We start from the raw sequence: 24,902 nt of genomic DNA on the forward strand, positions 1-24,902 counted from the left end.
GGAGAACAGCATGGAGGTTCCTTAAAAAACTAAAAATAGAATTACCATAGGATCCAGCAATCCCACTTCTGGGCATATACCCAGAGAAAACCATAAATCAAAAAGACACATTCACCACAATGTTCATTGCAGCACTATTTACAATAGCCAGGTAATGGAAGCAACCTAAATGCCCACAGACAGACGAACGGATGATGATGTGGTCCATATATAAAACGGAATATTACTCAGCCATAAAAAGGAACGAAACTGGGTCATCTGTGGAGACGTCGACGGATCTACAGACTGTCATACAGAGTGAAGTAAGTCAGAAGGAGAAAAACAAATATTGTATATTCATGCATATATGTGGAACCTAGAAAAATGGTACAGATGACCCGGTTTGCAGGGCAGAAAGAGAGACACAGAGGTAGAGAACAAACGTATGGACACCAAGAGGGGGGAAGCCATGGGTTGGTGGTGGTGGGATGAGTTGGGAGATTGGGATTGTCCTGTATACATGTATATGCATAAAACAGATAACTAATAATAATCCTGCTGAATAAAAAAATCAACTTAAATTTCAAAATTTTTAAAAATAAATAAAATTTTTAAATAAAACGGAAAAGAAGTTCTTCCCTTCACACAGATGTATTTATAGGAATGAATTATTTCCATGCTTATATCTATAAATACATAGAAGAGGAATAAAATCTAACTTGAACCAAAAAAGAAAAAAAAAAAACCAGAACCCACCAGTTATACAGAGGGAAACCCATCAGGGCACTTTCTCCAGCGGGAAACAATTCTGAAATTGGTCAGAGGTGGGGAATCACCTCCCATGCAGCCAGCAGCCCCCCCACCCCCGCAAGGAGCGTCCTCATTGCAAAGCTGGGGGACCGTGCCGAGGCCTCTGTGAGTAAACGTGAGCCGAGCCCCAGGCCAGCTGCTGCTGAACTGTTCCCACCCTTCCCAGGTAAAACACCTGAATATGTACGAGGGCTTGAAAGCCTAGAGGAAGGGCCGTGGAGCCACAGCAGCGACAGCACGCAGGCCGACTTGGTGCCTGCAGGCCAGCCAGGATGGTCCTGGCCCCGGGCGCTCTTCTGGAAGCTTTCCATTTCCCTGCCTGAGATACTCCTCCTGTCCCGGCCCCCACTGCTTTTTTCCTTCCTCACCTCTGCCCGGGGAGAAATTCCAGCGGAAGGTATGGGTGACACATCCTCTTCTTTAGCAGGTGGCAGCCCGGCAACTCCTGCAGAAAGTCCAGCAGAGCCCCACTCACACCGGGCCACCCACAGAGCCGTGGCCCCTCCCTCCCTCCCACCAGCACAGCCCCGAGACTGCTGACGGGGCAGAGAATATGGCGTCAGGCACAGCTGCAGGGGCTCTTGCTGCCTGGAGCAGTGTTTATATGGACCTCAACCCAGGCACACCTGGGGAGGGCTGGCCGGCAGGGTCAGGCTGCCCAGGTCAGCCCATCCTCACCCCTCAGGGACTCACATTGCAGAAAATGGACCTCGCTGAACCGGCCAGGTCCAAGGAACAGGTGTGGGCTCCTGAGAGTCTGGATAGACAAGGGGCTGCAGCTCCGGCTTGTTTTCTAATTCCTTTTATCTGGCCCATGAGTGGGAGACAACTTCAAGAAGACCCTCTCCTAATGAGAGGAACCCAGGAGTCAGGGAGAGGAGCGGTGATGGGTGGAGACAGAGGCCTGGTGCCCCGGCTGCGGTGGAAGCCTCTGGAAGACCAGGCAGAGGGAGGCCGCACAGAGTGATGCCCAGGGTCACAGACCTGTCGGAGCTGCTGTCTGTTCGTTCAAGTCCTGCTCTGAGGTGCTCTGTGTCAGCTCTGAGTGACAGGTGATCTGGGCTGCTCTGCAATGAGGGCTACGTGCACGGTACCTGTGTGCCCAGCCCTGCCGGGGTACCTGCCCAGGGGAGCTCCGTATCCTGGGAGGGGGCCTGACCACGAGAGCGCCATGGGCTGCTGGGGAGGGGGGGCCTGCCCAGGTGAGCTCCGTATCCTGGGATTGCCCTGACCACGAGAGCCCCGTGGGCTGCTGGGGACCTGGTAAACGATGTCGGGACAGTCAGTGAAGCCACCGAGGATATACATCCGGTAGTTCCTAATTCCTACACCCTGCTGGTCATTCTACCATCCACCAGGACACGGTATTCTGTATTAGACTTCAGTGATGCCTTCTTCTGTATTCCATTGGTCCCCGAAAGGCTCTGCTGCCCTAGTAACCAGATTAGGGAATGGAGAAATGCTGCCGCCTTGTGGCCGTTTCCCACAACAGCAGCTTTAAACCCAGTGCTCATGGTCACTAAATATTCACACTCACTGCAGCCTGTAAATGGCACCTGCCCTGAAAAACAATCCTGGGGTCGAAAATGGACCCAAAACTTCTAAAGAGGGCAACCGTGCAAGAAGACAATTTCAAGAGGTTAATTGTACTCTCCGTTTTTTTCTGTTTTTCTGTACCAGAAGTTGAAAACGGCCCCTCCGCCACGCCCCGGTCCCCGAGGCCTCCGTTGCCCTGCCGGGGCGGGCTGGCCGCGGGGATGGCGGTAAGGCGCAAGGACAAGCGAAGCTGGGCCTCAAGAGGCAGCCCGCGGTCCCCGCCCCCGTCTACGGCCATACCACCCTGAACGCGCCCGATCTCGTCTGATCTCGGAAGCTAAGCAGGGTCGGGCCTGGTTAGTACTTGGATGGGAGACCGCCTGGGAATACCGGGTGCTGTAGGCTTTTGGCCTCCCGCTGCTGCGGCTCCGCCTTCTCCTTTAGTCGCCCGCGGCGGTGGCCGCCAGCTCCGCCCCCCGCCGGGCACCGCTGCAGGCCCCACCTCCTCCCTCCCCCCCCCCACCACAGCGCGCCAGAGGGGCCGCTCCATGCGGCCCGAAGGCGGCCTTGGAAGGCAGCGGCACACCTGAAGCTCCGGGGGTGTCTGGCCCGGACCCAGACTCCGCCGCGGGCCCGGGGGGCGGGTTGCACCGCCCCCCCACCACCACCACAGCGCGCCAGAGGAGCCGCTGCATGCGGCCCGAAGGCGGCCCTGGAAGGCAGCGGCACACCTGAAGCTCCGGGGGTGGCTGGCCCGGACCCAGACTCCGCCGCGGGCCCGGGGGCCGTCCGTGCGGCCCGCGAGCCCCTCCACGTGCACCTGGCCGGCCCCACCGGCGCCCAGCCCCGGCGCCGCCACCTGTCCGCCGGTGTGGCTCTCTGCAGCTCTCTCCGGATAAAGGTCTGGATGGGAAAGAGGGGCAGTGATTCAGCCTATTGCTCTTAGTGCCCCTCCCCCACACTCAGAAGCCCTTTGTGACAAGGCCACAGCTCTGTGATGCAGGCCTGGGGTTCTGCCATCAAGTGAACTCCCAGAGCTCTGTTGCCTGAGGGCGGCAATGCAGTTCAGAAGACGGAGAATCTCTTTTCTTTGAAAAACACTGTTGCTATCTGGCTGAGATCCAGCCCAACTTCCTGGGTGATTGATATCATCCTTGGCTTCCTGTGTGGACTGGGGCTCTTCCTCATGTTACTCCCCTGCTTCCAGAGTAATCCATTCTTAGCACCACCTAGGAAACCTAGAAACATCAGGAAGCATCAAGTAGAGCTGAAGGGGAGGAGCAGGAGTAGGAAGAAAAGGAGATCTTTGAAAGCTTGCAGAGATTGCCTGGAAGAACTGGAGGGGACTCACAACCTGGCTTCACCTCTGCGGAGCTGCCTGGGGAGGCTTCCTGGCAAGGGCAACTTTCATCAGCTCTCATGTCAAGACCCTCCTGGTGAGATGTGCAAAGCAGTGCCTGCTGGAGCCTGTGGAGGATACTGCTTGAAGGCTTGGGAACCCTGCAGGAACACCTCCTGTAGGGTTTCCTTCCTGGTTCAAGACACTCGAGAGGTGCTGGAAGCACATATTACAAGGTTTTGGGTAAAGCACGGGCGGACCCTACCCCTCAAGGTCCTCAAGCCCATCAATCTCTTGAAGTCGACAAAGTTCCAACCCTCCACCATCCTGCGGTTAGCCTCGTCCCCTTCAGCCACCTGTGTATCTGGGCCCCACTCAACAGTCACGTTTGCTGAGTTCCTGGAGAAACCTCCTCAGGCTCATTCAGGAGAGAAGGTGAGAACAGAAGAGTCCGTTCCTGCCCTGACGAGGCCTCTCCTTGTCCCCTCCACTGTGTGTAAGGAAATCCAGAGTGCCCTGGGAGCGATTCCACCTGGTGACTACCATGGGCCCTCAAAGGCTTCTCTGACTGCACAGTAGGGAAGGCCACCTTCTCAGTCCCTCACGCTCAGCCTTGTGGGCAGAACCTGGAAGAGTGAGACTGTGGAATGGGTCAAGAGGGACAGCCTAGAGCCAGGTCCAAGTTCAGCAATGGTCAGGAACGAGCCAAGAGAGGAGAGTGGTGGTCAGGCCTCAGGAGACCCCTGCCATAGGGTAACAGTGATGGAGGTGAACTTAGGATCCCAATCTTTGAGAGGTGAAGAGGCCAGGGAGGCTGTGGAGGCCAAGGAGTCTCCTGCTCTTCAACCACAGTCTAGTGTTATCTTGGAAACCAAAGTGTTGACAAAATCCCAAACCACAAATGTACCTATGAGGAGTTTAGAGGTGCCAGGGGCCAGGAAAAGTTTCCTACTACCTAGAATGTCTGTTTTCCAACATCTAGGTGAGCCATGCCTTAACATGGAGGTTGCTAGTGAGTTTAACTCCAAAGTAAAGGTACAGTCAGACAACCAGCTTCAGGACTTTCCCAAACACAGGTTCCTTGCTGCAGACAACTTGGCTTCTCAGGTGCCTCAGTGCCATCCCCAGAGAGTCCCCACCAGAGACACGTTAGCTTCCCAGGAGCCAAGTGGCCTTATGGAAGGCCAAAGGAGCAACCTAGGGCAGCAGGAGCCCCAAACTTCAAAACTCCAAGACTCATGGAAGAGCCAGAGCAAGATGATTGCCCCTACTTACAAAAGAGAGGGCCGTAGGAGGCATAAACCGGGAGAGCATGAAGAGAGGTTTAAAGAATGAGGGACCCCTCAAGCTGGAAGTACGAGCCGCCCTGCCCAGGTCAGGGGAATAACAGACTCTATTGGGAGCAGATGTCTCCAGCTCATGCCAGAGAAGAAATGTAGCCCTCCAGAGAGCCTCTTCAGAAAAAGGATGAGGCTATTTTTAAAGTGGATTTTCCCCAATAAAAAAGTCAATGGTCGAGATGCTCTGCAAAGAAAAAAAAAAAGCCCATATCAGCCACTGCCCGGAGTCACGGATCAGTCCAAAGCAGATCAACCTTGAAGAGTGAGACTGCTGAGGGTCAGGCACTCATGCCCGCTGTTGGACAGATCGTAGAAGAAACAAGAGCGATTCACCATGGACTTCACGCCACAAAGTTAAATGAACACAGACTGGAATGCCAAGTCCCAGTGTGTGGGGGTTTCTGCTGCCATAGGCTTACCTCCTACCCAGAGCAAGGGAGAATGATGGGTTCTACAGCCTGCAGTCATAAAGCCACCTCCAAGGGCCAGAGTTGTTCTGTCAGGGAAAGGGAAGTCAGACACCAACAGAGTTTGAACAGTGTAAGGTTCGACGATGAGCAGCTGGGCCTAAGGTGCCTCCCATCCTTGCCCCCCAGGAAGAGTGTGTTTCCAGTTAGTACCTGCCAGTATGGGCCAAGGATTCCAGGTGCCCCAGCCCGCCATAAGCACTGTCCAAGGCATTGTCATCTTTGGGGAGGTGTCTTGCCTGGTCGACAGTAAAATCCTTCTTTAGTCTTCCCTTTAGTAGGAAAACATGTCTCCAAGTAAAAATTCCGTCCATGTAGAGAAAATGATTTTCTCATTAGCACATCCAAGATATTTAATGTTCCCCAGTACATATATATATATATTTTTTCTAATAAAAGCATAGTGTAATGGCAAAAAAAGAAATTTAAAACGGCATGGAAAACTGCTGAACATTAGGAATAATTAAAGATATGCAAATCCAAATTACAAAAACCTATCCACTCACACCAGTCAGAATGGCCATCAGCAAGAATTCTGCAAAAAGTAAATGCTGAAGGGGTTTTAGAGAAATGCCTACCCTTGGTCCAAAGTGGGACATGGTAAGAGCCAGTAGTGAAAACAAAAATGAGGTGCCTTGTAAAGGTAAATACTGAGCTACCATTCAATCAAGCATACCCACTGCTGGGCCTATCGCCTGAGGGGATGAGAATCAAAAAAACACAGGCTGGGCTTCACTGGTGGCCCAGTGGTTGAGAGCCCACCTGCCAATGCAGGGGACACGCGTTCATGCCCCGGGTCGGGAAGATCCCACGTGCCGCAGAGCGGCTTGTCCCGTGAGCTAGGGCTGCTGGGCCTGCGCGTCCGGAGCCTGTGCTCTGCAATGGGAGGGTCCACCGCAGTGAGAGGCCCACGTACCGCATTAAAAAAAAAAAAAAAAAACACAGGCTGGCAATCCTCCACTCCAGCAATATTTACCATAGCCAACACTTGGAAGCTACGAAAATGTCCATCAACAGAGGAATGCACAAAGAAGAAGTGGTCCATGTACACAATGGAATATGACTCCAATAAAAAAATATATAAATACAATTTATAAAACAAACATAAGTAAGGAGACATCAGCTTTGGGGGGCACATTCCACTCTAATATATAACCGAGGAACACCACTGCCCGGATGGTCTGTTTGCCTAGTTCCCAGGTTGGGAAAAGCAGAAATGCTGCCGCCCTCTGGCCGTTACCTGCAACAGCAACTTTAAGACCTGTGCTAAGGGTCACTTCATATGCAGCAGTACTGGTGGGCTGTAAATGAAACCTGCCCTCAAAACGTCTTGAGGGAGGTAATGGCCAAAATATTTCTAAATGTCACACACACTTCACGAAAACAATTTGAAGAGGTAAGCTGTACTCACAGTTGAAGAAAAGAAGGACATGCCAGAAAGCTCAATTTCAAGGGATTATGAGACGCATGCAAATCCAGCCACAAAGTGGTATATCGGCTCACACTAGTCAGAATAAACATAAGAATTAAACATAATAAGCAAAAAAACTACAAACAAAAAATGCTGAAGGTGTTGTGGAGAAGTGCATACCCTCAACTTTAAGCGGGACGTAACCTGGGAAGAGCCACTAATGAGAACAGACTGGAGGTGCCTCTACAAGGTAAACATTCCTCTACCATATGATCCAGCAGGCCCACTCCTGGGCCTATAACCTAAGAAGACAGAATTGGAAAGACACAGGCAGGCAAATGTGCATTGCCGCAGCATTACAATAGCCATGACGTGGAAGCAACCAAAAAGTCCATCAACAGATGAGTGGACAAAGGAGAACTGGTACATGTACAGACAGAATATTAGCCAAGGAAGAAAAGGACACAATGCCATTTGCAGCACCGTACATGAGTCTAGAGGTGATCACGTGACTTGTAGTAAGTCAGAAAGAGAAAGACACGTATCGTATGATATCACTTATAGGTGTTACCTAAAAATTGATACCAGTGAAGATATTTCCACAGAGAAGGGCAATCCCAGCTTCATTAAACAAACTTATGGTTCACCAACGGAAAGGTGTGAGGAGTGGATACATTACGAGATTGGGGTTAACAGACATATACAAACACAGGTGAAATATATAATCACCAAAGACCTACAGAATACCAAGAGAAGACTACTCAACATTCTGTCCTAACGTACATGGCAAAAGGATCCCAGGAAGAACAGACATATGTATATGTGTAAAAGAACCACATCTTGCACACCTGCAACAAGCCAAACATTGTAATCAAACATGCTGTGATAAAAAAATAAAAAAATTAAATTAAAAAAACGAACAAGAAGTAGTGAGACAAACTTAAGGGGCCTTCTCCTGGCACATTTCATTCTAAATTACAACCTAGAACACGACTTCCATTGAGGCTCTGCTGCCCTAGTAACCAGATTTGGTAAGGGAGAACCGCTGCCCCCTTGTGGCCGTTTCACACAACAGCACCTTTAATCCCAGCGCTAATGGTCAGTGGATATTCAAAATCATTGCAGGCCTGTAAATGACACCTGCCCTGAAAACAAATCCTGGGGTCATATATCGACCAAAAAATTCAAAAGACGTCCATATTTCAAAACGACACTTTCAAGAGGCATATTTTGTTCTGCATATTTGTTCTGCACATTAGGGTTCTGCTTTTTCTTTCTTTCTTTCTTTCTTTCTTTGTTAAAAAATGGGAATGGAAAAAGGCAACCCTCAGAATGGGAGAAAATATTTGCAAACGAATCCATGGACAAAGGTTTAATCTCCAATATATATAACAGCTCATGCAGCTTAATATGAAAAAAACAAACAACCCAATACAAAAATGGGCAGAAGATCTAAATAGACGTTTCTTCAAAGAAGACACAGAGATGGCCAAGACGCATATGAAAAGCTGCTCAACATCACTCATCATTAGAGAAATGCACATCAAAACTACAGTGAGGTATCACCTCACACCTGTTAGAATGGGCATCATCAGAAAATCTACAAACAACAAATGCTGGGGAGAGTGTGGACCAAAGGAACCCACTTCCACTATTGGTGGGAATGTCAATTGATACAGTCACTATGGAGAACAGCATGGAGGTTCCTTAAAAAACTAAAAATAGAATTACCATAGGATCCAGCAATCCCACTTCTGGGCATATACCCAGAGAAAACCATAAATCAAAAAGACACATTCACCACAATGTTCATTGCAGCACTATTTACAATAGCCAGGTAATGGAAGCAACCGAAATGCCCACAGACATTCGAACGGATAATGATGTGGTCCATATATAAAACGGAATATTACTCAGCCATAAAAAGGAACGAAACTGGGTCATCTGTGGAGACGTCGACGGATCTAGAGACTGTCATACAGAGTGAAGTAAGTCAGAAGGAGAAAAACAAATATTGTATATTCATGCATATATGGGGAACCTAGAAAAATGGTACAGATGACCCGGTTTGCAGGGCAGAAATAGAGACACAGAGGTAGAGAACAAACGTATGGACACCAAGAGGGGGGAAGCCATGGGTTGGTGGTGGTGGGATGAGTTGGGAGATTGGGATTGTCCTGTATACATGTATATGCATAAAATAGATAACTAATAATAATCCTGCTGAATAAAAAAATAAACTTAAATTTCAAAATTTTTAAAAATAAATAAAATTTTTAAATAAAACGGAAAAAAAGTTCTTCCCTTCACACAGATGTATTTATAGGAATGAATTATTTCCATGCTTATATCTATAAATACATAGAAGAGGAATAAAATCTAACTTGAACCAAAAAAGAAAAAAAAAAAAAAACCAGAACCCACCAGTTATACACAGGAAAACCCTATCAGGGCACTTGCTCCAGCGGTAAACAATTCTGAAATTGGTCAGAGGTGGGGCATCATCTCCCATGCAGCCAGCAGCCCCCCACCCCCGCAAGGAGCGTCCTTATTGCAAAGCTGGGGGACCGTGCCGAGGCCTCTGTGAGTAAACGTGAGCCGAGCCCCAGGCCAGCTGCTGCTGAACTGTTCCCACCCTTCCCAGGTAAAACACCTGAATATGTACGAGGGCTTGAAAGCCTAGAGGAAAGGCCGTGGAGCCACAGCAGCGACAGCACGCAGGCCGACTTGGTGCCTGCAGGCCAGCCAGGATGGTCCTGGCCCCGGGCGCTCTTCTGGAAGCTTTCCATTTCCCTGCCTGAGATACTCCTCCTGTCCCGGCCCCCACTGCTTTTTTCCTTCCTCACCTCTGCCCGGGGAGAAATTCCAGCGGAAGGTATGGGTGACACATCCTCTTCTTTAGCAGGTGGCAGCCCGGCAACTCCTGCAGAAAGTCCAGCAGAGCCCCACTCACACCGGGCCACCCACAGAGCCGTGGCCCCTCACTCCCTCCCACCAGCACAGCCCCGAGACTGCTGACGGGGCAGAGAATATGGCGTCAGGCACAGCTGCAGGGGCTCTTGCTGCCTGGAGCAGTGTTTATATGGACCTCAACCCAGGCACACCTGGGGAGGGCTGGCCGGCAGGGTCAGGCTGCCCAGGTCAGCCCATCCTCACCCCTCAGGGACTCACATTGCAGAAAATGGACCTCGCTGAACCGGCCAGGTCCAAGGAACAGGTGTGGGCTCCTGAGAGTCTGGATAGACAAGGGGCTGCAGCTCCGGCTTGTTTTCTAATCCTTTTATCTGGCCCATGAGTGGGAGACAACTTCAAGAAGACCCTCTCCTAATGAGAGGAACCCAGGAGTCAGGGAGAGGAGCGGTGATGGGTGGAGACAGAGGCCTGGTGCCCCGGCTGCGCTGGAAGCCTCTGGAAGACCAGGCAGAGGGAGGCCGCACAGAGTGATGCCCAGGGTCACAGACCTGTCGGAGCTGCTGTTTGTTCGTTCAAGTCCTGCTCTGAGGTGCTCTGTGTCAGCTCTGAGTGACAGGTGATCTGGGCTGCTCTGCAATGAGGGCTACGTGCACGGTACCTGTGTGCCCAGCCCTGCCGGGGTACCTGCCCAGGGGAGCTCCGTATCCTGGGAGGGGCCTGACCACGAGAGCGCCATGGGCTGCTGGGGAGGGGGGGCCTGCCCAGGTGAGCTCCGTATCCTGGGATTGCCCTGACCACGAGAGCCCCGTGGGCTGCTGGGGACCTGGTAAACGATGTCGGGACAGTCAGTGAAGCCACCGAGGATATACATCCGGTAGTTCCTAATTCCTACACCCTGCTGGTCATTCTACCATCCACCAGGACACGGTATTCTGTATTAGACTTCAGTGATGCCTTCTTCTGTATTCCATTGGTCCCCGAAAGGCTCTGCTGCCCTAGTAACCAGATTAGGGAATGGAGAAATGCTGCCGCCTTGTGGCCGTTTCCCACAACAGCAGCTTTAAACCCAGTGCTCATGGTCACTAAATATTCACACTCACTGCAGCCTGTAAATGGCACCTGCCCTGAAAAACAATCCTGGGGTCGAAAATGGACCCAAAACTTCTAAAGAGGGCAACCGTGCAAGAAGACAATTTCAAGAGGTTAATTGTACTCTCCGTTTTTTTCTGTTTTTCTGTACCAGAAGTTGAAAACGGCCCCTCCGCCACGCCCCGGTCCCCGAGGCCTCCGTTGCCCTGCCGGGGCGGGCTGGCCGCGGGGATGGCGGTAAGGCGCAAGGACAAGCGAAGCTGGGCCTCAAGAGGCAGCCCGCGATCCCCGCCCCCGTCTACGGCCATACCACCCTGAACGCGCCCGATCTCGTCTGATCTCGGAAACTAAGCAGGGTCGGGCCTGGTTAGTACTTGGCTGGGAGACCGCCTGGGAATACCGGGTGCTGTAGGCTTTTGGCCTCCCGCTGCTGCGGCTCCGCCTTCTCCTTTAGTCGCCCGCGGCGGGGGCCGCCAGCTCCGCCCCCCGCCGGGCACCGCTGCAGGCCCCACCTCCTCCCTCCCCCCCCCACCACAGCGCGCCAGAGGGGCCGCTCCATGCGGCCCGAAGGCGGCCTTGGAAGGCAGCGGCACACCTGAAGCTCCGGGGGTGTCTGGCCCGGACCCAGACTCCGCCGCGGGCCCGGGGGGCGGGTTGCACCGCCCCCCAACCACCACCACAGCGCGCCAGAGGAGCCGCTGCATGCGGCCCGAAGGCGGCCCTGGAAGGCAGCGGCACACCTGAAGCTCCGGGGGTGGCTGGCCCGGACCCAGACTCCGCCGCGGGCCCGGGGGCCGTCCGTGCGGCCCGCGAGCCCCTCCACGTGCACCTGGCCGGCCCCACCGGCGCCCAGCCCCGGCGCCGCCACCTGTCCGCCGGTGTGGCTCTCTGCAGCTCTCTCCGGATAAAGGTCTGGATGGGAAAGAGGGGCAGTGATTCAGCCTATTGCTCTTAGTGCCCCTCCCCCACACTCAGAAGCCCTTTGTGACAAGGCCACAGCTCTGTGATGCAGGCCTGGGGTTCTGCCATCAAGTGAACTCCCAGAGCTCTGTTGCCTGAGGGCGGCAATGCAGTTCAGAAGACGGAGAATCTCTTTTCTTTGAAAAACACTGTTGCTATCTGGCTGAGATCCAGCCCAACTTCCTGGGTGATTGATATCATCCTTGGCTTCCTGTGTGGACTGGGGCTCTTCCTCATGTTACTCCCCTGCTTCCAGAGTAATCCATTCTTAGCACCACCTAGGAAACCTAGAAACATCAGGAAGCATCAAGTAGAGCTGAAGGGGAGGAGCAGGAGTAGGAAGAAAAGGAGATCTTTGAAAGCTTGCAGAGATTGCCTGGAAGAACTGGAGGGGACTCACAACCTGGCTTCACCTCTGCGGAGCTGCCTGGGGAGGCTTCCTGGCAAGGGCAACTTTCATCAGCTCTCATGTCAAGACCCTCCTGGTGAGATGTGCAAAGCAGTGCCTGCTGGAGCCTGTGGAGGATACTGCTTGAAGGCTTGGGAACCCTGCAGGAACACCTCCTGTAGGGTTTCCTTCCTGGTTCAAGACACTCGAGAGGTGCTGGAAGCACATATTACAAGGTTTTGGGTAAAGCACGGGCGGACCCTACCCCTCAAGGTCCTCAAGCCCATCAATCTCTTGAAGTCGACAAAGTTCCAACCCTCCACCATCCTGCGGTTAGCCTCGTCCCCTTCAGCCACCTGTGTATCTGGGCCCCACTCAACAGTCACGTTTGCTGAGTTCCTGGAGAAACCTCCTCAGGCTCATTCAGGAGAGAAGGTGAGAACAGAAGAGTCCGTTCCTGCCCTGACGAGGCCTCTCCTTGTCCCCTCCACTGTGTGTAAGGAAATCCAGAGTGCCCTGGGAGCGATTCCACCTGGTGACTACCATGGGCCCTCAAAGGCTTCTCTGACTGCACAGCAGGGAAGGCCACCTTCTCAGTCCCTCACGCTCAGCCTTGTGGGCAGAACCTGGAAGAGTGAGACTGTGGAATGGGTCAAGAGGGACAGCCTAGAGCCAGGTCCAAGTTCAGCAATGGTCAGGAACGAGCCAAGAGAGGAGAGTGGTGGTCAGGCCTCAGGAGACCCCTGCCATAGGGTAACAGTGATGGAGGTGAACTTAGGATCCCAATCTTTGAGAGGTGAAGAGGCCAGGGAGGCTGTGGAGGCCAAGGAGTCTCCTGCTCTTCAACCACAGTCTAGTGTTATCTTGGAAACCAAAGTGTTGACAAAATCCCAAACCACAAATGTACCTATGAGGAGTTTAGAGGTGCCAGGGGCCAGGAAAAGTTTCCTACTACCTAGAATGTCTGTTTTCCAACATCTAGGTGAGCCATGCCTTAACATGGAGGTTGCTAGTGAGTTTAACTCCAAAGTAAAGGTACAGTCAGACAACCAGCTTCAGGACTTTCCCAAACACAGGTTCCTTGCTGCAGACAACTTGGCTTCTCAGGTGCCTCAGTGCCATCCCCAGAGAGTCCCCACCAGAGACACGTTAGCTTCCCAGGAGCCAAGTGGCCTTATGGAAGGCCAAAGGAGCAACCTAGGGCAGCAGGAGCCCCAAACTTCAAAACTCCAAGACTCATGGAAGAGCCAGAGCAAGATGATTGCCCCTACTTACAAAAGAGAGGGCCGTAGGAGGCATAAACCGGGAGAGCATGAAGAGAGGTTTAAAGAATGAGGGACCCCTCAAGCTGGAAGTACGAGCCGCCCTGCCCAGGTCAGGGGAATAACAGACTCTATTGGGAGCAGATGTCTCCAGCTCATGCCAGAGAAGAAATGTAGCCCTCCAGAGAGCCTCTTCAGAAAAAGGATGAGGCTATTTTTAAAGTGGATTTTCCCCAATAAAAAAGTCAATGGTCGAGATGCTCTGCAAAGAAAAAAAAAAAGCCCATATCAGCCACTGCCCGGAGTCACGGATCAGTCCAAAGCAGATCAACCTTGAAGAGTAAGACTGCTGAGGGTCAGGCACTCATGCCCGCTGTTGGACAGATCGTAGAAGAAACAAGAGCGATTCACCATGGACTTCACGCCACAAAGTTAAATGAACACAGACTGGAATGCCAAGTCCCAGTGTGTGGGGGTTTCTGCTGCCATAGGCTTACCTCCTACCCAGAGCAAGGGAGAATGATGGGTTCTACAGCCTGCAGTCATAAAGCCACCTCCAAGGGCCAGAGTTGTTCTGTCAGGGAAAGGGAAGTCAGACACCAACAGAGTTTGAACAGTGTAAGGTTCGACGATGAGCAGCTGGGCCTAAGGTGCCTCCCATCCTTGCCCCCCAGGAAGAGTGTGTTTCCAGTTAGTACCTGCCAGTATGGGCCAAGGATTCCAGGTGCCCCAGCCCGCCATAAGCACTGTCCAAGGCATTGTCATCTTTGGGGAGGTGTCTTGCCTGGTCGACAGTAAAATCCTTCTTTAGTCTTCCCTTTAGTAGGAAAACATGTCTCCAAGTAAAAATTCCGTCCATGTAGAGAAAATGATTTTCTCATTAGCACATCCAAGATATTTAATGTTCCCCAGTACATATATATATATATTTTTTCTAATAAAAGCATAGTGTAATGGCAAAAAAAGAAATTTAAAACGGCATGGAAAACTGCTGAACATTAGGAATAATTAAAGATATGCAAATCCAAATTACAAAAACCTATCCACTCACACCAGTCAGAATGGCCATCAGCAAGAATTCTGCAAAAAGTAAATGCTGAAGGGGTTTTAGAGAAATGCCTACCCTTGGTCCAAAGTGGGACATGGTAAGAGCCAGTAGTGAAAACAAAAATGAGGTGCCTTGTAAAGGTAAATACTGAGCTACCATTCAATCAAGCATACCCACTGCTGGGCCTATCGCCTGAGGGGATGAGAATCAAAAAAACACAGGCTGGGCTTCACTGGTGGCCCAGTGGTTGAGAGCCCACCTGCCAATGCAGGGGACACGCGTTCATGCCCCGGGTCGGGAAGATCCCACGTGCCGCAGAGCGGCTTGTCCCGTGAGCTAGGGCTGCTGGGCCTGCGCGTCCGGAGCCTGTGCTCTGCAATGGGAGGGTCCACCGCAGTGAGAGGCCCACGTACCGCATTAAAAAAAAAAAAAAAAAAAAACACAGGCTGGCAATCCTCCACTCCAGCAATATTTACCATAGCCAACACTTGGAAGCTACGAAAATGTCCATCAACAGAGGAATGCACAAAGAAGAAGTGGTCCATGTACACAATGGAATATGACTCCAATAAAAAAATATATAAATACAATTTATAAAACAAACATAAGTAAGGAGACATCAGCTTTGGGGGGCACATTCCACTCTAATATATAACCGAGGAACACCACTGCCCGGATGGTCTGTTTGCCTAGTTCCCAGGTTGGGAAAAGCAGAAATGCTGCCGCCCTCTGGCCGTTACCTGCAACAGCAACTTTAAGACCTGTGCTAAGGGTCACTTCATATGCAGCAGTACTGGTGGGCTGTAAATGAAACCTGCCCTCAAAACGTCTTGAGGGAGGTAATGGCCAAAATATTTCTAAATGTCACACACACTTCACGAAAACAATTTGAAGAGGTAAGCTGTACTCACAGTTGAAGAAAAGAAGGACATGCCAGAAAGCTCAATTTCAAGGGATTATGAGACGCATGCAAATCCAGCCACAAAGTGGTATATCGGCTCACACTAGTCAGAATAAACATAAGAATTAAACATAATAAGCAAAAAAACTACAAACAAAAAATGCTGAAGGTGTTGTGGAGAAGTGCATACCCTCAACTTTAAGCGGGACGTAACCTGGGAAGAGCCACTAATGAGAACAGACTGGAGGTGCCTCTACAAGGTAAACATTCCTCTACCATATGATCCAGCAGGCCCACTCCTGGGCCTATAACCTAAGAAGACAGAATTGGAAAGACACAGGCAGGCAAATGTGCATTGCCGCAGCATTACAATAGCCATGACGTGGAAGCAACCAAAAAGTCCATCAACAGATGAGTGGACAAAGGAGAACTGGTACATGTACAGACAGAATATTAGCCAAGGAAGAAAAGGACACAATGCCATTTGCAGCACCGTACATGAGTCTAGAGGTGATCACGTGACTTGTAGTAAGTCAGAAAGAGAAAGACACGTATCGTATGATATCACTTATAGGTGTTACCTAAAAATTGATACCAGTGAAGATATTTCCACAGAGAAGGGCAATCCCAGCTTCATTAAACAAACTTATGGTTCACCAACGGAAAGGTGTGAGGAGTGGATACATTACGAGATTGGGGTTAACAGACATATACAAACACAGGTGAAATATATAATCACCAAAGACCTACAGAATACCAAGAGAAGACTACTCAACATTCTGTCCTAACGTACATGGCAAAAGGATCCCAGGAAGAACAGACATATGTATATGTGTAAAAGAACCACATCTTGCACACCTGCAACAAGCCAAACATTGTAATCAAACATGCTGTGATAAAAAAATAAAAAAATTAAATTAAAAAAACGAACAAGAAGTAGTGAGACAAACTTAAGGGGCCTTCTCCTGGCACATTTCATTCTAAATTACAACCTAGAACACGACTTCCATTGAGGCTCTGCTGCCCTAGTAACCAGATTTGGTAAGGGAGAACCGCTGCCCCCTTGTGGCCGTTTCACACAACAGCACCTTTAATCCCAGCGCTAATGGTCAGTGGATATTCAAAATCATTGCAGGCCTGTAAATGACACCTGCCCTGAAAACAAATCCTGGGGTCATATATCGACCAAAAAATTCAAAAGACGTCCATATTTCAAAACGACACTTTCAAGAGGCATATTTTGTTCTGCATATTTGTTCTGCACATTAGGGTTCTGCTTTTTCTTTCTTTCTTTCTTTCTTTCTTTGTTAAAAAATGGGAATGGAAAAAGGCAACCCTCAGAATGGGAGAAAATATTTGCAAACGAATCCATGGACAAAGGTTTAATCTCCAATATATATAACAGCTCATGCAGCTTAATATGAAAAAAACAAACAACCCAATACAAAAATGGGCAGAAGATCTAAATAGACGTTTCTTCAAAGAAGACACAGAGATGGCCAAGACGCATATGAAAAGCTGCTCAACATCACTCATCATTAGAGAAATGCACATCAAAACTACAGTGAGGTATCACCTCACACCTGTTAGAATGGGCATCATCAGAAAATCTACAAACAACAAATGCTGGGGAGAGTGTGGACCAAAGGAACCCGCTTCCACTATTGGTGGGAATGTCAATTGATACAGTCACTATGGAGAACAGCATGGAGGTTCCTTAAAAAACTAAAAATAGAATTACCATAGGATCCAGCAATCCCACTTCTGGGCATATACCCAGAGAAAACCATAAATCAAAAAGACACATTCACCACAATGTTCATTGCAGCACTATTTACAATAGCCAGGTAATGGAAGCAACCGAAATGCCCACAGACATTCGAACGGATAATGATGTGGTCCATATATAAAACGGAATATTACTCAGCCATAAAAAGGAACGAAACTGGGTCATCTGTGGAGACGTCGACGGATCTAGAGACTGTCATACAGAGTGAAGTAAGTCAGAAGGAGAAAAACAAATATTGTATATTCATGCATATATGGGGAACCTAGAAAAATGGTACAGATGACCCGGTTTGCAGGGCAGAAATAGAGACACAGAGGTAGAGAACAAACGTATGGACACCAAGAGGGGGGAAGCCATGGGTTGGTGGTGGTGGGATGAGTTGGGAGATTGGGATTGTCCTGTATACATGTATATGCATAAAATAGATAACTAATAATAATCCTGCTGAATAAAAAAATAAACTTAAATTTCAAAATTTTTAAAAATAAATAAAATTTTTAAATAAAACGGAAAAAAAGTTCTTCCCTTCACACAGATGTATTTATAGGAATGAATTATTTCCATGCTTATATCTATAAATACATAGAAGAGGAATAAAATCTAACTTGAACCAAAAAAGAAAAAAAAAAAAAAACCAGAACCCACCAGTTATACACAGGAAAACCCTATCAGGGCACTTGCTCCAGCGGTAAACAATTCTGAAATTGGTCAGAGGTGGGGCATCATCTCCCATGCAGCCAGCAGCCCCCCACCCCCGCAAGGAGCGTCCTTATTGCAAAGCTGGGGGACCGTGCCGAGGCCTCTGTGAGTAAACGTGAGCCGAGCCCCAGGCCAGCTGCTGCTGAACTGTTCCCACCCTTCCCAGGTAAAACACCTGAATATGTACGAGGGCTTGAAAGCCTAGAGGAAAGGCCGTGGAGCCACAGCAGCGACAGCACGCAGGCCGACTTGGTGCCTGCAGGCCAGCCAGGATGGTCCTGGCCCCGGGCGCTCTTCTGGAAGCTTTCCATTTCCCTGCCTGAGATACTCCTCCTGTCCCGGCCCCCACTGCTTTTTTCCTTCCTCACCTCTGCCCGGGGAGAAATTCCAGCGGAAGGTATGGGTGACACATCCTCTTCTTTAGCAGGTGGCAGCCCGGCAACTCCTGCAGAAAGTCCAGCAGAGCCCCACTCACACCGGGCCACCCACAGAGCCGTGGCCCCTCACTCCCTCCCACCAGCACAGCCCCGAGACTGCTGACGGGGCAGAGAATATGGCGTCAGGCACAGCTGCAGGGGCTCTTGCTGCCTGGAGCAGTGTTTATATGGACCTCAACCCAGGCACACCTGGGGAGGGCTGGCCGGCAGGGTCAGGCTGCCCAGGTCAGCCCATCCTCACCCCTCAGGGACTCACATTGCAGAAAATGGACCTCGCTGAACCGGCCAGGTCCAAGGAACAGGTGTGGGCTCCTGAGAGTCTGGATAGACAAGGGGCTGCAGCTCCGGCTTGTTTTCTAATCCTTTTATCTGGCCCATGAGTGGGAGACAACTTCAAGAAGACCCTCTCCTAATGAGAGGAACCCAGGAGTCAGGGAGAGGAGCGGTGATGGGTGGAGACAGAGGCCTGGTGCCCCGGCTGCGCTGGAAGCCTCTGGAAGACCAGGCAGAGGGAGGCCGCACAGAGTGATGCCCAGGGTCACAGACCTGTCGGAGCTGCTGTTTGTTCGTTCAAGTCCTGCTCTGAGGTGCTCTGTGTCAGCTCTGAGTGACAGGTGATCTGGGCTGCTCTGCAATGAGGGCTACGTGCACGGTACCTGTGTGCCCAGCCCTGCCGGGGTACCTGCCCAGGGGAGCTCCGTATCCTGGGAGGGGCCTGACCACGAGAGCGCCATGGGCTGCTGGGGAGGGGGGGCCTGCCCAGGTGAGCTCCGTATCCTGGGATTGCCCTGACCACGAGAGCCCCGTGGGCTGCTGGGGACCTGGTAAACGATGTCGGGACAGTCAGTGAAGCCACCGAGGATATACATCCGGTAGTTCCTAATTCCTACACCCTGCTGGTCATTCTACCATCCACCAGGACACGGTATTCTGTATTAGACTTCAGTGATGCCTTCTTCTGTATTCCATTGGTCCCCGAAAGGCTCTGCTGCCCTAGTAACCAGATTAGGGAATGGAGAAATGCTGCCGCCTTGTGGCCGTTTCCCACAACAGCAGCTTTAAACCCAGTGCTCATGGTCACTAAATATTCACACTCACTGCAGCCTGTAAATGGCACCTGCCCTGAAAAACAATCCTGGGGTCGAAAATGGACCCAAAACTTCTAAAGAGGGCAACCGTGCAAGAAGACAATTTCAAGAGGTTAATTGTACTCTCCGTTTTTTTCTGTTTTTCTGTACCAGAAGTTGAAAACGGCCCCTCCGCCACGCCCCGGTCCCCGAGGCCTCCGTTGCCCTGCCTGGGCGGGCGGCGGGGCGCTGCCGGGCCGGGCTGGCCGCGGGGATGGCGGTAAGGCGCAAGGACAAGCGAAGCTGGGCCTCAAGAGGCAGCCCGCGGTTCCCGTCCCGTCTACGGCCATACCACCCTGAACGCGCCCGATCTCGTCTGATCTCGGAAGCTAAGCAGGGTCGGGCCTGGTTAGTACTTGGCTGGGAGACCGCCTGGGAATACCGGGTGCTGTAGGCTTTTGGCCTCCCGCTGCTGCGGCTCCGCCTTCTCCTTTAGTCGCCCGCGGCGGGGGCCGCCAGCTCCGCCCCCCGCCGGGCACCGCTGCAGGCCCCACCTCCTCCCTCCCCCCCCCCACCACAGCGCGCCAGAGGGGCCGCTCCATGCGGCCCGAAGGCGGCCTTGGAAGGCAGCGGCACACCTGAAGCTCCGGGGGTGTCTGGCCCGGACCCAGACTCCGCCGCGGGCCCGGGGGGCGGGTTGCACCGCCCCCCAACCACCACCACAGCGCGCCAGAGGAGCCGCTGCATGCGGCCCGAAGGCGGCCCTGGAAGGCAGCGGCACACCTGAAGCTCCGGGGGTGGCTGGCCCGGACCCAGACTCCGCCGCGGGCCCGGGGGCCGTCCGTGCGGCCCGCGAGCCCCTCCACGTGCACCTGGCCGGCCCCACCGGCGCCCAGCCCCGGCGCCGCCACCTGTCCGCCGGTGTGGCTCTCTGCAGCTCTCTCCGGATAAAGGTCTGGATGGGAAAGAGGGGCAGTGATTCAGCCTATTGCTCTTAGTGCCCCTCCCCCACACTCAGAAGCCCTTTGTGACAAGGCCACAGCTCTGTGATGCAGGCCTGGGGTTCTGCCATCAAGTGAACTCCCAGAGCTCTGTTGCCTGAGGGCGGCAATGCAGTTCAGAAGACGGAGAATCTCTTTTCTTTGAAAAACACTGTTGCTATCTGGCTGAGATCCAGCCCAACTTCCTGGGTGATTGATATCATCCTTGGCTTCCTGTGTGGACTGGGGCTCTTCCTCATGTTACTCCCCTGCTTCCAGAGTAATCCATTCTTAGCACCACCTAGGAAACCTAGAAACATCAGGAAGCATCAAGTAGAGCTGAAGGGGAGGAGCAGGAGTAGGAAGAAAAGGAGATCTTTGAAAGCTTGCAGAGATTGCCTGGAAGAACTGGAGGGGACTCACAACCTGGCTTCACCTCTGCGGAGCTGCCTGGGGAGGCTTCCTGGCAAGGGCAACTTTCATCAGCTCTCATGTCAAGACCCTCCTGGTGAGATGTGCAAAGCAGTGCCTGCTGGAGCCTGTGGAGGATACTGCTTGAAGGCTTGGGAACCCTGCAGGAACACCTCCTGTAGGGTTTCCTTCCTGGTTCAAGACACTCGAGAGGTGCTGGAAGCACATATTACAAGGTTTTGGGTAAAGCACGGGCGGACCCTACCCCTCAAGGTCCTCAAGCCCATCAATCTCTTGAAGTCGACAAAGTTCCAACCCTCCACCATCCTGCGGTTAGCCTCGTCCCCTTCAGCCACCTGTGTATCTGGGCCCCACTCAACAGTCACGTTTGCTGAGTTCCTGGAGAAACCTCCTCAGGCTCATTCAGGAGAGAAGGTGAGAACAGAAGAGTCCGTTCCTGCCCTGACGAGGCCTCTCCTTGTCCCCTCCACTGTGTGTAAGGAAATCCAGAGTGCCCTGGGAGCGATTCCACCTGGTGACTACCATGGGCCCTCAAAGGCTTCTCTGACTGCACAGCAGGGAAGGCCACCTTCTCAGTCCCTCACGCTCAGCCTTGTGGGCAGAACCTGGAAGAGTGAGACTGTGGAATGGGTCAAGAGGGACAGCCTAGAGCCAGGTCCAAGTTCAGCAATGGTCAGGAACGAGCCAAGAGAGGAGAGTGGTGGTCAGGCCTCAGGAGACCCCTGCCATAGGGTAACAGTGATGGAGGTGAACTTAGGATCCCAATCTTTGAGAGGTGAAGAGGCCAGGGAGGCTGTGGAGGCCAAGGAGTCTCCTGCTCTTCAACCACAGTCTAGTGTTATCTTGGAAACCAAAGTGTTGACAAAATCCCAAACCACAAATGTACCTATGAGGAGTTTAGAGGTGCCAGGGGCCAGGAAAAGTTTCCTACTACCTAGAATGTCTGTTTTCCAACATCTAGGTGAGCCATGCCTTAACATGGAGGTTGCTAGTGAGTTTAACTCCAAAGTAAAGGTACAGTCAGACAACCAGCTTCAGGACTTTCCCAAACACAGGTTCCTTGCTGCAGACAACTTGGCTTCTCAGGTGCCTCAGTGCCATCCCCAGAGAGTCCCCACCAGAGACACGTTAGCTTCCCAGGAGCCAAGTGGCCTTATGGAAGGCCAAAGGAGCAACCTAGGGCAGCAGGAGCCCCAAACTTCAAAACTCCAAGACTCATGGAAGAGCCAGAGCAAGATGATTGCCCCTACTTACAAAAGAGAGGGCCGTAGGAGGCATAAACCGGGAGAGCATGAAGAGAGGTTTAAAGAATGAGGGACCCCTCAAGCTGGAAGTACGAGCCGCCCTGCCCAGGTCAGGGGAATAACAGACTCTATTGGGAGCAGATGTCTCCAGCTCATGCCAGAGAAGAAATGTAGCCCTCCAGAGAGCCTCTTCAGAAAAAGGATGAGGCTATTTTTAAAGTGGATTTTCCCCAATAAAAAAGTCAATGGTCGAGATGCTCTGCAAAGAAAAAAAAAAAGCCCATATCAGCCACTGCCCGGAGTCACGGATCAGTCCAAAGCAGATCAACCTTGAAGAGTGAGACTGCTGAGGGTCAGGCACTCATGCCCGCTGTTGGACAGATCGTAGAAGAAACAAGAGCGATTCACCATGGACTTCACGCCACAAAGTTAAATGAACACAGACTGGAATGCCAAGTCCCAGTGTGTGGGGGTTTCTGCTGCCATAGGCTTACCTCCTACCCAGAGCAAGGGAGAATGATGGGTTCTACAGCCTGCAGTCATAAAGCCACCTCCAAGGGCCAGAGTTGTTCTGTCAGGGAAAGGGAAGTCAGACACCAACAGAGTTTGAACAGTGTAAGGTTCGACGATGAGCAGCTGGGCCTAAGGTGCCTCCCATCCTTGCCCCCCAGGAAGAGTGTGTTTCCAGTTAGTACCTGCCAGTATGGGCCAAGGATTCCAGGTGCCCCAGCCCGCCATAAGCACTGTCCAAGGCATTGTCATCTTTGGGGAGGTGTCTTGCCTGGTCGACAGTAAAATCCTTCTTTAGTCTTCCCTTTAGTAGGAAAACATGTCTCCAAGTAAAATTTCAGTCCATGTAGAGAAAATGATTTTCTCATTAGCACATCCAAGATATTTAATGTTCCCCAGTACATATATATATATATTTTTTCTAATAAAAGCATAGTGTAATGGCAAAAAAAGAAATTTAAAACGGCATGGAAAACTGCTGAACATTAGGAATAATTAAAGATATGCAAATCCAAATTACAAAAACCTATCCACTCACACCAGTCAGAATGGCCATCAGCAAGAATTCTGCAAAAAGTAAATGCTGAAGGGGTTTTAGAGAAATGCCTACCCTTGGTCCAAAGTGGGACATGGTAAGAGCCAGTAGTGAAAACAAAAATGAGGTGCCTTGTAAAGGTAAATACTGAGCTACCATTCAATCAAGCATACCCACTGCTGGGCCTATCGCCTGAGGGGATGAGAATCAAAAAAACACAGGCTGGGCTTCACTGGTGGCCCAGTGGTTGAGAGCCCACCTGCCAATGCAGGGGACACGCGTTCATGCCCCGGGTCGGGAAGATCCCACGTGCCGCAGAGCGGCTTGTCCCGTGAGCTAGGGCTGCTGGGCCTGCGCGTCCGGAGCCTGTGCTCTGCAATGGGAGGGTCCACCGCAGTGAGAGGCCCACGTACCGCATTAAAAAAAAAAAAAAAAAAAACACAGGCTGGCAATCCTCCACTCCAGCAATATTTACCATAGCCAACACTTGGAAGCTACGAAAATGTCCATCAACAGAGGAATGCACAAAGAAGAAGTGGTCCATGTACACAATGGAATATGACTCCAATAAAAAAATATATAAATACAATTTATAAAACAAACATAAGTAAGGAGACATCAGCTTTGGGGGGCACATTCCACTCTAATATATAACCGAGGAACACCACTGCCCGGATGGTCTGTTTGCCTAGTTCCCAGGTTGGGAAAAGCAGAAATGCTGCCGCCCTCTGGCCGTTACCTGCAACAGCAACTTTAAGACCTGTGCTAAGGGTCACTTCATATGCAGCAGTACTGGTGGGCTGTAAATGAAACCTGCCCTCAAAACGTCTTGAGGGAGGTAATGGCCAAAATATTTCTAAATGTCACACACACTTCACGAAAACAATTTGAAGAGGTAAGCTGTACTCACAGTTGAAGAAAAGAAGGACATGCCAGAAAGCTCAATTTCAAGGGATTATGAGACGCATGCAAATCCAGCCACAAAGTGGTATATCGGCTCACACTAGTCAGAATAAACATAAGAATTAAACATAATAAGCAAAAAAACTACAAACAAAAAATGCTGAAGGTGTTGTGGAGAAGTGCATACCCTCAACTTTAAGCGGGACGTAACCTGGGAAGAGCCACTAATGAGAACAGACTGGAGGTGCCTCTACAAGGTAAACATTCCTCTACCATATGATCCAGCAGGCCCACTCCTGGGCCTATAACCTAAGAAGACAGAATTGGAAAGACACAGGCAGGCAAATGTGCATTGCCGCAGCATTACAATAGCCATGACGTGGAAGCAACCAAAAAGTCCATCAACAGATGAGTGGACAAAGGAGAACTGGTACATGTACAGACAGAATATTAGCCAAGGAAGAAAAGGACACAATGCCATTTGCAGCACCGTACATGAGTCTAGAGGTGATCACGTGACTTGTAGTAAGTCAGAAAGAGAAAGACACGTATCGTATGATATCACTTATAGGTGTTACCTAAAAATTGATACCAGTGAAGATATTTCCACAGAGAAGGGCAATCCCAGCTTCATTAAACAAACTTATGGTTCACCAACGGAAAGGTGTGAGGAGTGGATACATTACGAGATTGGGGTTAACAGACATATACAAACACAGGTGAAATATATAATCACCAAAGACCTACAGAATACCAAGAGAAGACTACTCAACATTCTGTCCTAACGTACATGGCAAAAGGATCCCAGGAAGAACAGACATATGTATATGTGTAAAAGAACCACATCTTGCACACCTGCAACA

General features: G+C 50.9%; 3 non-coding genes across 3 annotated transcripts; all 3 read left to right on the forward strand.

Moving 5' to 3' along the window:
• The first annotated feature begins 2,611 nt into the window (after positions 1-2,611).
• Positions 2,612-2,730, forward strand: LOC132496595 (5S ribosomal RNA). Its single transcript, XR_009533490.1, has one exon. It is a non-coding gene; the product is annotated as a 5S ribosomal RNA (ribosomal RNA).
• An 8,450-nt stretch (positions 2,731-11,180) lies between these two features.
• Positions 11,181-11,299, forward strand: LOC132496605 (5S ribosomal RNA). Its single transcript, XR_009533500.1, has one exon. It is a non-coding gene; the product is annotated as a 5S ribosomal RNA (ribosomal RNA).
• Positions 11,300-19,773: 8,474 nt separating this feature from the next.
• Positions 19,774-19,892, forward strand: LOC132496596 (5S ribosomal RNA). The gene has a single exon (XR_009533491.1). It is a non-coding gene; the product is annotated as a 5S ribosomal RNA (ribosomal RNA).
• The last annotated feature ends 5,010 nt before the right edge of the window (positions 19,893-24,902 follow it).

Source organism: Mesoplodon densirostris, chromosome 9, assembly GCF_025265405.1.
Source record: "Mesoplodon densirostris isolate mMesDen1 chromosome 9, mMesDen1 primary haplotype, whole genome shotgun sequence".
Classification (NCBI taxonomy): domain Eukaryota; kingdom Metazoa; phylum Chordata; class Mammalia; order Artiodactyla; family Ziphiidae; genus Mesoplodon; species Mesoplodon densirostris.